The 14204-nt window shown below is 50.7% G+C and overlaps 1 protein-coding gene across 4 annotated transcripts in view; it reads left to right on the forward strand.

Moving 5' to 3' along the window:
• Slc6a6 (solute carrier family 6 member 6) overlaps positions 1–14204 on the forward strand; it is a 75373-nt gene that overhangs the window by 11762 nt on the left and 49407 nt on the right. For 3 of the 4 annotated variants that reach the window (XM_052722325.1, XM_052722323.1, XM_052722324.1), the window contains exon 2: positions 2994–3037. The exons of the other annotated variant lie outside the window; for it this stretch is intronic. The gene's annotated coding sequence lies outside the window, so the exon portion shown is untranslated. The remainder of the gene's footprint in view (positions 1–2993; positions 3038–14204) is intronic. 4 annotated transcript variants of the gene reach the window in all.

The following is a 14204-nucleotide window of genomic DNA, read 5'->3' on the forward strand; positions in this document are numbered from 1 at the left end:
TCAGACGTCAGTCTGCTTCAGCCCCTCTAGTCCTGGGATTACACATGTGTGCCTCCATGCCCTAATAAGACTGGATTCTAGCCAGGCGATGGTGACACACGCCTTTAATCCCAGCACTTGGGAGGCAGAGCCAGGCGGATCTCTTACGAGTTCAAGGCCAGCCTGGTCTACAGAGTGAGTTCCAGGAAAGGCGCAAAGCTACACAGAGAAACCCTGTCTCGAAAAACCAAAAATGGTTGTAGCTGGCAGAAATCGGTTTAAATTAACTTTAGAAGTAAATAGAACGTTTACTGATCCTTAGGTTAGGTATGCTTCAGGATGGCTCTATCCCGCTGCTGAGCAGTCATTAGTCTGCTCCATTTCTGGGCTCTGGGTTCCTCAGTGCCTACTTTATTCTCCCTGGGGCACCTTAGCTGCCCCAGTGGAACCCCACCCCACAAGCCAACTTAGAAGGAGCCTTCTTTTAAAAAAAAAATTAATTTTAGGATTATGTATGTGTGCATGGTGTGTGGATATGTGTGTGTTGGGGGCAGTGCACATGGCATGGCATGCATGTGCATGTCAGAGGAAAACTCTGGAGTCTGTTCTCTCCTTCCACCTTCGTATGGGTTCTGGGGATGGAACTCAGGTCGCCAGGCTTATATGGCACATGTCTTTAACCCGCCGAGCTGCCTTGCCAGCTCCCCAAACCCCAGTCTTTTTTTAACAAGAGTTCTTCCCGGCATTCTAATTGTCCAGGCATAGTCAAGTCCACGAGTGAGCCAACCATGACTGACACCCCCGATTGGCCAGGCCTTGTTCACATGTTCCCCGGGAAGTAGGAGGTGAGATCAGTTCCCAGATACGCCATAGGATGAGATCAATACTTGCACATCTCCAGGTCAAATCAGTTCAGGCTGTTCCCAGGGTGGGTGTGGGTGCTAGCAAGCTAGACAGGCCCACTGACACAGAAAGGTACTCATAGCTGTCTGAGGTGAGCTGGCCTCTTAGCAGTCAGGATTCACCCCAGACAGAGTGACATCCTTTGTGGTTCCTTGAACACACACACATGTGGAGAATTGTACTTGAAACATGCCGACTCCATCCTCCTCTATCTTTCTTCCTTTGGCACAGCCCAGGAGAGTCAGGTACAGGCCACTTTCCATTTCTGTGCCTCACTCATTGCAGATATTGCCAGTCCACCTCCACTTCTGTAGGGAAGTGTCCAGCCAGGAAGTGGAAGGCGCCCCCATGGCTTCTTGCTCATGTCTCAGTCTCACCCTAGGATTCTGGGCTCCTTGAAAGCGAAGACCTCAGCTTCTTGGGCCCTCCTGTGATCTTTCCCCATACAATGCCTGGCACATAGTAGGTGCTTAAGAAATTGTTGACTACTCCTACTGTGTGGTACCTTGGACTCATTGAGTGTGCCATGACGCAGCAGTGAGAGGTTTGAGGAGGAAGGGTGGTCTGTGCCGATAGGGCAGCCATAACTTTGTTCAGGTCGTGGAAGAAGCTAGAAGGTAGAGCTGACAGGGAGGAGAAGTGGGGCTTAAGGAGGGACAGGTGCCCTTGCCCACCTTCCTCCCACACCCCTGTGCATCACCATAATCCCAGTTTAAGTATCCTTGAAATCTTAGATCTCTATCAACAAGAACGCCTTCCTGATCCTACACATTTTTATATTCCAGGAAAGCTGAAAAGCCTTCCTGTGTCTGGGCCAGCAGCGCTGCGGGTGGCCTGGGACTCCAGGCCCAGAGCTCTGCCCCCGCTTGTCTGTTTCCCAAATCCAGTCCTAAAGAACAGAGGCTCCCTGTTTTTTTTTTTTTTTTTTAAGCGTCTGGGGTGCGGCCCTGTTGTGGTGCTCCCACTGAGCGTGCACAGGCCTCTGTGGTCCACCCTAACACCATAACGTGAACAAATAAATCGGAATCCACGAGATGGCTTCTGGGCCATCCCCAGGGGAGAGCTGTTGCGCAGTAGAGTTCAGCAAGTTTCCTGGACACAAAGGTTCTCGGTACGTTTCATGGGGTAATTGGTGGGCTCTTCCTTCTAAGACTCTTGGGGCTAGGCTGTGGAGGTGGCTTAGCCAGTAAAGGCATTTGCTGCCCTGCTAAAGCCTGTTGACCTGAATTCAGCCCCCAAGACCCACATGGTGGAAAGAGTCTCCTGCAAGTTTTCCTTTGACTTCCACATGACACCCCTCGAAACACACAGAAAAACGGGATCGTAATGATGATCACAACAATAAAAAGAATAGTCTCCACCCCTCTGTCTAGCCTTGCCTTGTCTATAAGGGGGTAGCCAGTGACAGGCCTGGGCCCTGGATGGCTTACAGAGCTGGTCTAGCGAGTAGCTTAGCAATGCATACCAGCAAAAAGAACCTCTCTTTTAAAAAAAATTGTTATATGTATGTATGATATGTGTGTGTGTGTGTGTGTGTGTGTGTTATGTGTATATGTACCTGAGCATGCCACAGCATATATGTAGAAGTCAAAGGACAACTTGCAGGAGTCAGTTCTCTTCTTCCACCATGTGGGTCTGGGAAATCAAACGCAGGTTCTCTGGCTTGGCAGCGAGCTCTTTTACCTGATGAGCCGTCTCCCTAACCCAAAAGGGACCTTCCTTGTACATCAAACCCACCAGGGCTTCCAGCAGCTCCTCACAGTGTGATTCATTGGGACTTGGGCTGTCTGGGTTCAAGAGTACTGAAGCCAGAGGAAGGATTCAGACTGAGTGAAAGGAAGGAAGGGAGTGTGGGTGGGTGGGGGGAGAGAATATGTTTGTGTCTGGCTGACCACATGGGTCTGCATTAGCACATATGTGAGAGTGCAGGTCTCTGTGTGCATGTGCATGCTTGGGATTCAGCATTCCCCATGTCGGGTCCCTGGTCCCACCGGCTCAAAGGAGACCCCTCCCTAGCACATGTGTGTTGAGAGTCACCCATGGTCAGACCTGGTCACTCTGGCTGGGCGCGTAGGCCCTGACCACACCTCTTTGCTTCCTCTTTGCAACAGGTGCAGAGCCAGCCCCACAGCCTCTTCAGAGGAGCCTCTCAAGCGTAAGTAGTTTTTCAGCTTCCTTATAGGCTCAGGCTCACCACCGCTACCCACTGCAGGATCCTGTGGGGGAGGAGTCTCCAGTTTAAAGTGTCCTCCAGGCTCTAGGGGAAGACAAGATCCCTGAGGTAGCCCCATCACCTTCCCTTGTTCTTGGCACCTCTGGGTGGAGGGTCACTTGGCCTGTCTGTACCCGTGCTGTGCCAGGGAGTAGATGTGGCAGATGTCGCATGGAGTGTGGGGCCTTGGATGAACTGATTCTGAGACCCACCTTCAAGAGTGGCCTGGCTCCAGACAGGATGCTCCAGATTTTGATCACGAGCCTCTCTAATCTCTTCTGTACGTGTGCGTGCGCGCGCATGCGCGCATGTGTGTGTGTGTGTGTGTGTGTGTGTGTGTGTGTGTGTGTGTGTATACACATGCAGGCGCTGCTGGGGATGGAAAGGTGCTAATTCTGAGCTCTACCACTGAGCTCTAGTCTCAGCTTCACTGAAGGGCTTATTAAAACAAAACTGAAAATCAGCCAAGTGGTGGCGAGATCTCGGTGAGTTTCTGATGCTTTTCCCCTTGACGGTCCTGGGGTTGATGCTGGCCAAGGTGTTTCATCTACACCCACCGCTGTCCTGTGAAGAGTCACATTCATGGTGTTTTTGCTGAATCATCGGGAAGTAATTCACAAATGGGGTGCCCCTTCCCCTAGTCCTTCACATATTTCGTAAGAGCAAGGCCATTGTCTTATGTAACCACAGCCCAGTTATCAGCTCTGGACATTTAACATTGACATAGTTCTCATATCTAATCTGCTGATGGTTTGGGTACTTCCTACAGCTTGCTTTTTCTTCTCTTTAATTCTTTTTCGCCTTTCTTCTAGTTCAGAATTGTAATAGTGCCCATAAGAAGGATTTTGATGTTGTTTCCAGACGGATTTAGCTCATTTTAAACTTGGGGCTTCAAAGTCCTTTTAATCTTGACGTCTACTAAGAAACACTGGAGGGTGTAGACGCGCTCTGGAGAATGTTCCAAGTCCTTGCCCTCCCATCTGCCAGCCACTCCTGTCCTGCCACTCTGTTGATCTTCTGACCCACCTATGGACCCTGCTCCCGCATTGGAGAACTCCGCCTTCCTGGGTAGTGATCTCTTAATATCTAATCCCTGCCCCCCAACCCCCACCCCCACTCCCCTTCTCTTTTTGTCTCTTCTTTCTCGTGGCTCTGGGGGGTGGAGCCCTCTATCCTGAGCTGTGCTTTCTGTTTCCAAGGAAGGTCTCTCACCAGCACAGGGCTGGGGCATGTCAACTTTGGGTCATCTGTGGAGCTCTCACGAGTCCCCTGGTAACTGCCACTTGTGGCTGGACCCAATTGCACTTTGTTTCACTCTTCCCTGGCCGAATGTGCTCCTCTATCGGTCACAAACAGCCAGCTGGAGACCATAGGTTCTCTGATGATGTCAGATGTGCCCATCCCCAGAGGCTCAGAAGACCTCCCCAGCAGCTGTTGAGTGGGCCAGTAACCTGCTCTGTTGTGCTCAGACCTTTAATGGTCCTGTGTCAGGGACACTTACTGCCTGTGGGTCCTGGACTTGCCTGGAGGTGTAACACATTACCTTCTTACAACCCCAAAAGCCATGTTACAGCCTCAAGAGCCATAGGAGGTAGGAACTCTTGTTCTTTCTGTAAAAATGACAGATGAGCAGGTGGAAGGCTTACTGGGTGCCAAGCATGGCCACACCCCTCAGCAAGTCTGGTGCAGACTTTCAATAGTGCTGTTGTCAACTAGGTGCTGATATCTCCATTGTGCAGATTGGGAAACTGAGACTCAAGGGGGAAGGAGCACCTCCCAAGTTCCCACAATTGTGAACCCACTTGCCCAACTCTGGTGCCCACTTGGTGGCACTGCTCCCCCTCCTGCCCTCCCTATAGGCAGGGAGTCCCCTCCAGGCCCAGCCCCTTCCCCTTCCCCTAAGGCTTTCCTGCTGCTGGTTAATGAGCAGCCAAGGATAGTGGAAGCCAAGGAGGCCCCTGCTTGCTCTGAGGCTGGAATGTGAGTTCTGTTTCTAGATAAAGAGTCTTGTGCTCGTGGCTGGCCCCATGGGGCCTGGCAGCCTCGCAGGCAGAGAGAGCAGATGGAGGCCAGGCCTATCCTCCTCAGAGCTAATCCGAGATGCCGACCAAGCTGCGGGGACCTTTGGCCCTCAGACTGCCCTACACCACTCCTGTGTAGCCCTCCTGGCTTGCTCTTTCTGAGAAAGCTCATGGCCTCCCCTCCACCCTCCACGCGGTGGTCAGTAGGATTCGCAGGGAGCTTATTACACAGGAGTGGCACATGTTGAGTTCTGGGTGTGGCCTGCCCCCACACATCACGTGGGGCCTCTGGCCTTTGGGTTTCCATCTGAGAAGGGCGAGATAATATCTTTTCAGCCTTATGGTAGAGAGCATAGAGCATAGGCAAGTCCATGGTCATGCTGGCTCCAGGGCTGGGATGTGGCTCAGTTGGGCCCTTGGAAGGCCCGGGTGCCTTCTCTGGCACCACAAAACAACAGGGCTCTCTCAACCTAGCCCCAGTCTGTGCCCGCTGTGTGACCTTGAAGGGACTCGCTAAACATCTCCTCACTGTAAAACAGAGTAGTCGTATCAGTCCAGGAGAACTGTAGTCCACTGCAGGACAGAGATTGGTAGAACAGGTGACATGGAGACTTGGTGAGCCCAGGGGTATTTTATGGGCTCACTAGGACTAAGAGAATTAGTGCCAAGCACCCCACATAGAATTATCTCATCAAAGGAGTCCTTAGAGGAGCTGCACCCCCTCAATTGAAGAGGCAAGTCCACCTTCCAGGGTGCTGCCTTCTGGGATGCCCACTTCTGGGGTGCTAGGTACTCTAAGGAAGAGATTGTGAGCAGGGCATACCTCCTGCTTGTCTGTGGACTCCAATTGTCCTTTGGAAAGTGCCACCTCAGCTCTGCTCAGCAGTATGAGCCTTAGCTCCTGCTCCCTCGAGGCCTCATCAGTGAGAATGGCATTTATTGTGTTTACCCAGATTATAAGTCATGTTTTGAACACAGAAAGTACTAAAAGAAAGGGGGGGAAGTCACCCTTTTTCCACTCTGCAGAGGTGACCACAGTATAATGGTGTGGTGTATGGGTGCACAGGTATCTGTAAATTGCCCAGAGTGGAATATGTCTGTCATCCTACCCACATGGGAGGCTGAGGCATGGAAGTCTCTGTAGCTCAGGCTTTAGCGCAGGAGTTTAAGGCCAGTCAAGGCTGCAGAGTAAGACCCTGTTTTGTTTTTTTTGTTTTTGTTTTTAACATGAAAGATCTGAGCTGGGTAGTGGTGGCGCACGCCTTTAATCCCAGCACTTGAGAGGCAGAGGCAGGCGGATCTCTGAGTTTGAGGCCAGCCTGGTCTACAGAGCGAGTTACAGGACAGGCTCCAAAGCTACAGAGAAAGCCTGTCTTGAAAAACCAAAAAAAAAAAAAAAGAAAAAAAAGAAAAGAAAAAGATGAAAGATCTGGAGTCCTGCTGTGGTGTCTGGGCTGATCTGAAACCCTCAGACTCCCATGCCCTAGCCATCCCTCTGCCTTAGACTTCTGAATACCTGGGACCACAGGTATCCGGCCAACGTTTTCCTCTGGAATTGAGACATAGCATGCCTATGGGCAGGGCTGTCAAACTATTCTTAAAAGAATACGTGAGACCCAGTCCTGATACCCCCCACCCCCTCGTGAGGTACATTTTCCGTTTTCTGTCTCTTTCCTTCGGATGCTGGCTAGACCCCACCTACGCTTTGGGCATCCCGACTCTTTCTCTAAAGCCTCCCTCCTTGCCATGTGGCTACTTGTTTGCTTGACTTTCATTTCAGCTTATCTCAGAGTGGCTTTCCCCCTACACTTCTCCATTCCTATCCTCTGAGCAGTCACTCAGGTTTATAGCTTGCCTGGGGATTTTCTTTAAACTCTAATAAAACTGTCCTCTTTGAATTAAAAAAAAAAAAAAAAAAAAGAATAAAAAGAATACATGTGATCCAGGAGTGCTGACGCATGTCTGTGGTCCCAGACTCCAGAGCCTGAGGCAGGAAGATAGCTGAAAATTGGAAGCCAAATGAGAAATTGTTTAGTTACTCCTTCCGAAAAAACACTCTGCCGTGAACAATGCCCGCTTCTAGTTTGATTGCGATAAACTGTATATATGATGTGTAATTGATCATCCCTTTTGGGAAGGGGCCGAGTGCGGGGGATGGAACTCAGAGCCTCAGTGGGCTAGGCAAGTGTGCTGGCACTGAGCTTTGCCCAGACCCCCCTGTAGACACCCCTGCCTTCAGGGCTGAGTAGGGGTGACAGTCCCGACCCTGCTGCAGGAGCCGGTGCTGAGCTTTTGGGTCTGACAACCTGACTGTGGTTGCACATCGGCATATCTTACACCTTGATGCAGTGTAGAAGTCCTCCCCTTCCCCTGCGTGGGAACGGAACCCAGGGTGCATGCTCACCTCGAATTCTGCCACGCGGGCATGCTTCTCTTCTGGGGTACCGATCTTAAAGGTGCACGGAGTCCCAGTGTCAGGTGTCTGGTTCTCCAGAAGCCACGGTTTTTGACGCTGCTGCCTGCCACCAGTGACAGCTTTGGGGCTCTGAGAAGAAGTGGCACCCCCACTTTAGCAACCCTTCTGCCTTTGGGGCCTCAGAGAAGAGAGGATTTAAAACAGTCCACCCCAGAGCTGTCCCTGCCCAGCCCTCCTCAGAAATGAAAACAAAAACCCATCCACACTAGGAGGTTAAAAATAAATTCTACTCTCTGGTAACCCGGAACCCATCCCTGCCTCCTATGGCCTTTGTCAAAATGGGTATGAAGTCACGCATTGCAGCCTCCTGAGAGGGAAAGGAAAGAAAAACCAAAAGTTCTTGGTACAATGACAGGCATATAGTAATTGCTCAATAAACAGTAGCTGTCATTGCTACACCTTCCTGTTGCTTGTGTGATCGGGCCCTGCTGTTTTGGAGAAGTCAGGACACACAGGAACAGAACTGTAGCTTTCACAATGCTGTTCTGTATCGGTCACTCCCATACTCATCTAAGATAGTTATTACTGACCCATGTCACAGGTGGGAAAATTGAGGTTCCAGAAGGCAGTCTGGACAGTTTCCCATACCTTCGCTGCTGAGACATGGACTTCCCCACAAATCCCAGGACCAGAATGCTGGTGCCTCTCTCTCTCTTTGCCACACTTGTGGCCAGAAAGCTTGGGCCTCCCTCCGTGACAGTGCCCTGAGCAAAGCTTTTTGTCCTGGCTCTTGGTCCCAGCAGGGATCAAGTGGGAATTCTGTCAAGGAGAAGGTCTCCTCAGAAACAGTCTCTCAGAGATCAGAGGTGCTCACCACACTTGAGAGAAGTTTCTAGAAGGTATTTCCACCTGTTCACCTGTTACCAACCAGTCCCTTGGGTGCCTGGTCTGCATAGAGGGCTGGCTTCAGGGTCCTGGGAAGGAGAGCTTCCATACTATCTTTAGCTGTTCCCACCTACTTGCTGAGGTGCCTCGGAGAGCCTCTCTACCTCTCTGGGCTACTTTCTCACACAAAAACAGAGGAGGGGGATCACTTGTTTCCAGACAGGCTTTTCGGGTGGGACTGGCCAGATGTGAAGCCCCACTGTCACTTAAGGGCTGGGTGCCTTGATACAAGGGACTTCCCTCTTCGTGCCAAGTGCTTTTGTCTGTAAAACACTTGAGTGGAGCACAAGGAAGCACTGATCCCGCCCAGGTCCCAGCCCCTGCTTCAGTCTCAATCCCAGTTTGGCGGCTTAGTGGGACACCTCGGTGGGGTCACAGCCCCCAATCCCACTCTTATGTCATTTTGACTGGCATCCCTCTGCCTGTCATTTCCCAGGCTGGCTCGCTCTTTGCCTCTGTCCTTCTTCCTCCACTCTCCTTCACCCCGGCAAACCTACCCTTCACCCTTGGACTCTTGTTCTTGCTATTTTCTAACACGAGCTGTCTTGTGATTTTTAGCTGGAGCCTTGATCGTTCCTCTTATGGGGCCTTCTCTGGGCTCTTATCTAAGGCTGGTGTGGGAACAATGGGATCAGTGGGAACAATGCCACAATTGATTAGTAATGTCTGTCAGGGGAGCAGGCTAGCAGAAGGTGGAATGTATATCATTTGTATGGCATTCCCTCAGTAATGGATACCTGAAGAGGGAAAGCCCAGACAGAAGACTTCAAAAGGGCTCCATAGCCAGCAGGAAAGAAGCTTCATGGGGATGGGAAAAAGAGTAGGAGGGGTCTGGGGAGGGAGTGTGAGCCCTTGTTTTTCACACCAGGCAGCCAGAGTATTCAAACTTTCATATTATACTGAGCTTTGTGTTTTGTGTGCTGGGGTGTGGATAACGCAGGGATCCCTTGGGATACTGGATAGGATTGCCAGGTAAAATACAGGGCACTGACTCAGTGAGCATTCACATACACCAGCCACTCCGTGAGCCCTTCTGTGGGCTCTCTGCAAATGCTCTTAACCGCTGAGCCATCTCTCCAGCCCCAGAGTTTGGGTATTTTAAAAAGCTTGTGTCTCTTATTGATGTCTTTCTAACCATGGTCATAGGGCATTGCTCTTGGGGACATCCAGGGACATCGGTCATCCTAAAAGAGGCAGAACCAGAGTGGCCTTTGTTCTCAGCTTTTGAGACAGGGTCCTGCTGTATAGCTCTGACTGGCTTGGAACTTAGAGCGATCTTCTTGCCTCAGCTTCCTGACTGCTGGGATTATAGGTGTGAGCCATCACACCCAGGTCAGACAGTGACCTTCTCCAGGCTAAATGACACCTGGATCCAATGGCCAAAGGAGAAATGTCACCTGAGCTTCTTACCTGCTCTGCTTGGGGCAGGATCTTGACCTTCCCTTCCCGTTGGCCTTCCCAGTCTTTGAGAAAGGTTACCTTTTTATCTGTTTCCAGCTTTGCCATCTTGCAGAAAGACCAGGGCTGTCAAGAGTGCTTGATGGCAGGGGAAGTTTGGGGAAACTCTCTGAAGTATATGAAAAGCGAGAATCGAAAGTCTGATTTTCAGTCATCAAAAGCTGTGGGCTTTTGCTGGTGTGGGTGTGTATGTTTGAAATCCCAGCCCCTGGGAGGTGGAGAAGGAGGGTCAGGAACTCATTGCTATCCTTAGCTACATGAGACTATCTCAAAAAGCAAACGTGGTGGGCTTTTCCATGGTTTAGTCTCTGCCGTGCCCTGTGGTCTCAGAGGTGAGTGGGAGACTGCTGCTCAGTCTGGAGATTTCCAGAAGCTGTCTTAGTTATGTGTGTCTGTGTGCATGTGCTAGGAATGGGAACCAGGACTTACCACAGCCTGGCAAACACTCCAGCACTGAGCCTCGCCCCCACAAAGATGCTCTGGACACACAGACTATTTCCGGAGGTCTTAAGCAACAGGTGGGCGGAAGACCGGAAAGGCATTACCCTTAGAGGAAGCAGCGTGTGTAAAGGCCTGGCGTGGCCGAGAGTGAAAGCTAAGAGTAACTTTCAGGAAGCTGAGAAAGGCGTGTCTTGGCCTGGCTTATTTTCTAGGCAGGGGAGGGGACTCTCACCTGGTGACCTCAAAGCTGGATGTTGTGTCCAGGGGGTTAGTCTTGCTCCACTTTGGGGAACCAGACTGTGGAGACCAGTGGCCATATTCTGTGGCTCGAAGTTCCGGCTGTTAGGTAACTGTTTTGATGATGGGCGTCTGAGACAGAGAAGCACAGCTGTGCTCTTACCCCAACTCAGCCATAAGAGTCACGTTGGCTGGAGGCCCTGGGAGGACCGCTGTTCTTAGGAGTCTTACCTAGTTAGACATTTCACAGGGCTTGGGGGTGGGCCACAGAGAACCGCTTTGCCGAAGCTCCTTGCTTGATACCCAGTGTGATGGAGAACCAGAATAGCTGGCGTTTTCCTGGTGGGTTTGTTTCTTCCTTTCACAGAGTTGGGAAGGGCCTGGCCAGAGTCAGTGTTTGTTTGAAAAGTTCCTGAAATAAAAGCAGGTGGATCTTCCAGGGCAGAGGGTGTGTTGTGTCTCCCAGAGCGAATCTGATCCTGTGCTGAGGCCCTTCCTCCAGCCTTGCCTTATGTAATTTGAGATGGTCCATTTAGCAGATGATGCTACTGAGGCCCCCAGGGAGAAGCCAGAGTCCTGAGGTCACCACTCAGATGGCCAGTGACCCATTAGGTTCCAATTTAAAATCTAGGTGAGGCAGAAGAGGAGGCCAGTGGAGTTTGGGGACCAGCTTCTCAAGAGGAGGTGTTGCCTGCTATGGACTTCAGAGAGCCAAGATGCAGAAGCCAGGGGAGAGACCCTCCTTTCCAGGCATCAGTTCTGTGATTTCAGGAAGAAGTATTAATGTAGAACTCGGCCATGGTGGGGGAGGGACCAGAAGGAACTCCTTGACAAAATAAATAGATGAGTCAATTAAAAAGGATGGAGTTAGGGGCTATTTATAGCTATGGCCTAAATCACAGGTATCCTTGCCCCCAAGGAGGAAAAGGAGACCTTTTTTTGGGTGGCCCAGGCTGTATACATGACTAAGCTGATTAAGACCTGGGTTTCGGAGGGTGGGAGAGTGGAAAGAGTCTGAGTGACTGACTGACAACTCAGGGAAGGCGAGGGGCGGGGGGCACTGCTTGGCCAGACAGCGGGTGGGGAGAGGCAGTCCCTTTACGGAAATGGCCTGGCCTGGGGCAGCCCCTAGAGTTGGCTGTCTCCACCATTCCCTGGACTTTATCCTCATGATTGCTTTAGCTTGATTGAACTTAATGGTTGAAAACAAGCCCTCTTTCTTAGCCGGAGGGTGGGTGTTTAGCGATCGCAGCTGGTATCACTGACTCTCACCTGTTCTGAGTATAATTAAGTGGGAAAACACTTAGCAAGGCCTGCGTGGCACGTGGATGTCTGTTGTTGCTGTCACAGCCACCTGCCATATAGCCACCGTGCCACGTGCCTCTATCCGGCCTGTGAAAGCAACTGTGCTTTGGAGATTTGGGCTCTTAATTTTAGGGGGTTAATTTGCAAAGTGGCCCCTCTACCTTCGGCCACTGTCAGTATTCTCCTGTGCCAAGTTGAAGGGGGTAGGACTTTGTGTTGTTAGCAGCAATGACCTGGAAATAATCCTGAGCTCAGCAGGTAAGGATCCAAGACTCAGGAGTGTGCTTCTTCCGGGCTGTGTAAACCTCAGTCAAGTGGCTTAACCTCGTGAGCCTTGATTGGGCATCTACAACGTGGAGTAATGGCTCTCATCTCACTGACTAGTAAGGGTTGAATACCGAGAGCCTGGAATGTACTGGCTGAGCAGGTGGGTGTCTCTCCATGTGCATATGACATTTCCAGAGTGCTTTTGTCCCTGCAGGCTAAGATGCTCTGAAGTCCCATTACCTTTGGACTAATTAGGAGATAAGTGAGCGTCGGCAATCATTGGAGAAGGATTTAAGGGAAGAAGGGAAATATTTAGCCTGATTAAAAAAAAAAAAAACTGTTATTAGGTAGAATTATATAAAGCACCCAGAGCTGTGTGGCCACATGTCAGCTGCAGTTATTATTTCAACCATAGGAAAACAGTTGGAATTAGAGGAACAAAAGGTTGCTATGACTACAGCAAACCCAGGTCCTTTTCAGTGCACCTGGGGCAGGCCCAGCCCTTGCCTTGGAACAGAAAGCAATCTGAGGCCACCAGAGAAGGTACAGGATTACTGCTGGGGAACCAGAGCCACATTGCTGGGAGATGGATGTAGGTTGGGCAGGGAGGGCTTCCCTGAGAAGGTAGCAGTGAGGAGGGGGGAGAGCCAGAAATACTTTGGGGTGCCTGGGGGTACACCCCACTGTGAATTTGTTAGGGCCTGCATGATGTGGGAGGGAATCCTCCCTTCCCCCATGGTACTGAGGGTGGAACCAGGGGCTATGTGTATGCTAGGCAAAGCTCTGCCACTGAACCATACCCTAAGCCCCTCTTAGAGATTTTTTTAAAGGTGTATTTTTATTTTATGTGTATGAATGTGTGCCTGTATATATGTATGTGTACCATGTGGGTGCAGTGCTCACAATGGTCAGAAGAGGGCATTGGATCCCCTGGAATTAGAGTTATGGATGGTTGGGAGCCAGCAAACTCTATCTAATTTTCTGCAAGAGTAAGTGCTCTTAACTACTAACCCATCTCTCTAGCCCCATGGAGATTTTTTTTAAGGTGACAAGTTATTTTCCCCATGATGTAAAAGAGAAAACATTTTCTTTTTTTTTTTTTTGGTTTTTCAAGACAGGGGTTTCTCTGTGTAGTTTTGGTGCCTGTCCTGGATCTCGCTCTGTAGACCAGGCTGGCCTCGAACTCACAGAGATCCGCCTGACTCTGCCTCCCAAGTGCTGGGTTAAAGGCATGTGCCACCACCCGGCAAGAAAACATTTTAAATCTTATTTTGTGTGCATTGGTGTGAGGGTGTCAGATCCCCTGGAACTGGAGTTACAGACAGTTGTGAGCTGCCATGTAGGTGCTGGAAATTGAATCCAGGTCCTCTGGAAGAGCAGCCGGTGCTCTTAACTGCTGAGCTATCTTTCCAGCCCCCAGGAAAACTTTTTTTTTTTTTTGGTTTTTTTGAGACAAGGTTTCTCTGTATAGTTTTGGTGTCTGCCCTGGATCTCGTTCTGTAGACCAGGCTGGCCTCAAACTCACAGAGATCCACCTGACTCTGCCTCCCGAGTGCTGGCCTTAAAGGTGTGTGCCATCACCGTTTGGCGAAAACATTCCTAATAGCAAAAAAAAAAAAAAAATAGGGATGGACTGGGTGCATCTTGCTGGCAAAGCACCTGACTAGCATTTGAAACCCTGGGCTACATTCCCAGCACTGCATAACAGACAAAAGAACTGTAATACTAGGGACCCTGTCTCCCCAGTAGTACCAGCAGGTGAAGGCTTTGTCCCAGATAGACACAGGCCGTGAGTCTACACAGCCATGGCGGCAAAGTTCTTTGGGGAGATAGGAGTCTGAAGCAGTGATCCCTACTGTCCTCAGCCCTCCACCATGGGCACCTCCCCTGAGGAGATCGAAATGACTGGCATAGGAGAGGAGACAGGGAGGGGCAGTGGAGGTTGAGGTGTTAGGGTGACACCCGTGTTTGAGCCCTGGCAGGGAGGGAGCCAGTGGACACTCAGCACCCACGTCCTGGC

Source organism: Peromyscus californicus, unplaced genomic scaffold (assembly GCF_007827085.1).
Source record: "Peromyscus californicus insignis strain IS unplaced genomic scaffold, ASM782708v3 Scaffold_6__1_contigs__length_162567912, whole genome shotgun sequence".
Classification (NCBI taxonomy): domain Eukaryota; kingdom Metazoa; phylum Chordata; class Mammalia; order Rodentia; family Cricetidae; genus Peromyscus; species Peromyscus californicus.